The sequence below is a fragment of the Mus caroli genome, chromosome 3, assembly GCF_900094665.2.
Source record: "Mus caroli chromosome 3, CAROLI_EIJ_v1.1, whole genome shotgun sequence".
NCBI classification, from domain to species: Eukaryota; Metazoa; Chordata; class Mammalia; order Rodentia; family Muridae; genus Mus; species Mus caroli.
In genome coordinates this window covers 82,917,380-82,920,680 of record NC_034572.1, presented here as the reverse complement: position 1 = coordinate 82,920,680, position 3,301 = coordinate 82,917,380, and the positions used below count along the sequence as shown (strand labels likewise).

Genomic DNA, 3,301 nt, shown 5'->3' with positions numbered 1-3,301 from the left:
GACAGCCAGGGTTATACAGAAAAACAACAACAACCAAAACAAAACAAAAAGATTTAAAAAAGAAATTAGGATATAGAAACAGAATAATTTTAACACATTAAAAGTATAACTTGGGGCTGAAGAAAGAGCTCAGCAGTTACAAGCACTGACTGATCCTCCAGAGGACCCAAGCTCAGTCCCCACTACCCACAGTGCACTTGCAACCCTTCTAACCACAGCTCCAGAGGACCCAAGCTCAGTCCCCAGTACCCACAGTGCACTTGCAACCCTACTAACCACAGCTCCAGAGGACCCAAGCTCAGTACCCAGTACCCACAGTGCACTTGCAACCCTTCTAACCACAGCTCCAGAGGACCCAAGAAGATCCACCACTCCCCCAACATGGGTGTCTGGACAATGCAGAATTTGATATCAAGATTAGCAATGCCGACTCAAAGATAGCTGAGATTGTCGAGAACTGTAAAGCCAACTAATGTGTGCCTAACAAGAAGAACCCCAGTAATAGGTTCAGAGGCACAAAATCCAGAGTCTAAGAGACAGGCTTCATAGAGGTTAAACCAGAAACTTTTAGATATAAATATTTACCGATGTTTATAGATACCTTCTCTGGTTAAACTGAGGCTTTCCCCACCAAACATATAACTACTTCCACGATGACAAAGAAACTCTTAGAGGATATACTGCCAAGGTATGGACTTCCTCAGATGATAGAGCCAGACAATACATCAGCTTTTGTGTCCCAGGTAAGTCAGAGACTAACCAATATTCTGGAGATTGATTAAAACCTTTGTTGTGCTTATAGACCCCAAAGTTCAGGACAGGTAGAAAGAATAAATGAAATCCTAAAAGAGACCTTAACTAAATTGACCTAAGAGACTCAGAATGACTGAGTAACTCTCCCCTTCGATCTCTACTGGGTATGAAACTCCCCTTTCCAGATGGGACTCACCCCTTTTTAAGTCACGTTTAGGATACCACCTCCCATTGTTCTTAACAAACAGGGAGAAGTTATCACTGAGTTCGAAGATCACCAACTGCTGAACCATCTCAAGGTGTCCAATGGGCTCATAAACATGTTTGGCCTAAACTCCATGCTCTCTATAAAACAGGCCCCCCTCCGGAACAGGTGGCCCAGAGATGGGGTCCTGATAAACAGACACCACCATGAGTCATTAGAGCCTCACTGAAAAGGTTCCTATATCATCATCCTGACCACACCTACTGCCTTAAAGGTTGACAGAATTGCAGTGTGGATCCGCCATATACACTCGAATCACAGACCCATTTGTAGTTGAGGATGCCCCAGACCAGCCGGAAACAAGAGAAATAGAAGGAATCAGACACCCTTCCAACACTCTCACTCTCAAGTTACAACGATCCTGATGAGCCTCTGTGCTGTATGTACTACAAACCCCAGCCCCCTCCAGCCCCTTAATCTTACCAGGGTCATTATCAATACAGCCACAGGAAAGATGATCAACTCCACTTCCCTGGGTACCTGGCTCCCCGATCTCCATGTCTAACTTTGTGATCTGGTGGGTAAAGAATGGGGCCCACCTCTCTAGAACAATGTTGAAAGGTATCTGCCAGCTTATGGCTGCAATACACATTTGGTGGGATGGGAGACTAAACACCAAGCTTTGTATGTTTGCCCAGGACATTCCCAGAGCAGGGACCAATGCAACAAATGTGGAGGCCCTGAGGCTTTCTTCTGGGCAGCCTGGAGATGCAAATCCACTGGATGGAAACACTAGAAGTCTCCCCCTCCCCCAGTAAGGACCTCATCACCATGACTAGGCTCAATTCCCGGGACTGTGGGGAGAAATACAATCCTCTTATTATTAGATTCACAGATCACCGCAGGAAGGCTGCATTCAGCCTTCAGTAAGTAAGATAGCATCTCAAACTATCAGTAAGACTTGGGGACTGGGCTGCAACTACATGGTGGCTCATAGCCATCTGTAATGGGATCCAATGTCCTCTTCTGGAGTGTCTGAAGACAGCTACAGTGTACTCATATACACTAAATAAATAAATAAATAAATAAATAAATAAATAAATACATCTTTTTAAAAAAACGCATAAAATTAAACCTTTAAAAAAAAAAACCCGCCGGACAGTGGTGGCGCATGCCTTTAATCCCAGCACTTGGGAGGCAGAGGCAGGCAGATTTCTGAGTTCAAGGCCAGCCTAGTCTACAAAGTGAGTTCCAGGACAGCCAGGGCTACACAGAGAAACCCTGTCTCGAAAAAACAAAAACAAAAACAAACAAACAAACAAATAACAACAACAACAACAAAACCTTGGGGAACTGAGTTTATCAAGATCCTGTCCACCATCTGACTCTATGTTCAGACACCTCCAATTGCTCTCAGCCCCAATGCCCACCACCTCTGTGGGCCTGGACGCCAATCCTACCCCAAGGCCCACATCCATCTTCCCCTAAGAAGGCCCCAATCCAAGCCACCAGACCAACACAAAGGCTGAGTAATGATAGCTCTGACCCACTCTGGAATATGATGGTCAGGCCTTTTCTAGTCACCAGTGCCCCAGAGCTGGGTTAGCTGAGTCATGTTGACTGTGCTATGAGATAAGACCTTGAAGGCATAGCCCTGATTTGAAACTTTACTGAAACTGAGTCCCCCAATGAGTGTAGATGGTAGCAAGGGGAAGCTAGGCTTATGACCTTACAGGCCATAGAGGGTCAGGGCACCTGTATAGAGACAGTCCCTGGGGCCTACAGCCATCTTTGTAACCGGATCCACAAGACAAATCCCGATAATGATAAATACCTATTACCATCCAACAAAGCCGGGTGGATATGCACATACTACAGGGTTTACCACATGCATCCACAGAGCTATACTATATCAGGACAAAGAATTCTGTATACTTGTCCAGTTGTACCCAGGATCATCTATCACACAGACAACCATGCTCTAGATTGGATGGAACCTCGGGTTTAGTCCCCAGAAGAGCCAAGGGAAAACCAATTTAGGCTGAAACTCTGGCGGTTCTCATTGAACTAGACGTGGCTGGTATAGCTTCCTTGGTGTTGCAAAACAAGCAGTATGATGGTCTAAGAGAGGCCATATATCTATACTGATATAGAGAGATTTTTAAAAAAAAAAAATCTCCAAGATTTTCTGGGCTCCCTGGAAGAGGTAGTACTCCAAAATAGGAGGGGGCTGGATCTCCTGTTTGTGCAGCCCTCAAACAGAATGCTGATTTATGTTGACACTCTGGAGTGGTCAAAGAATCAATGGCCAAAGTGGGAGAGGGCTTGGCCAAAAAAAAAAAA

The 3,301-nt window shown here is 45.1% G+C and overlaps 1 protein-coding gene across 4 annotated transcripts in view; it reads right to left on the bottom strand.

The window, feature by feature from the left end:
* Positions 1–3,301, bottom strand: part of Nup210l (nucleoporin 210 like) — a 120,365-nt gene that overhangs the window by 71,128 nt on the left and 45,936 nt on the right. The window lies entirely within an intron of this gene.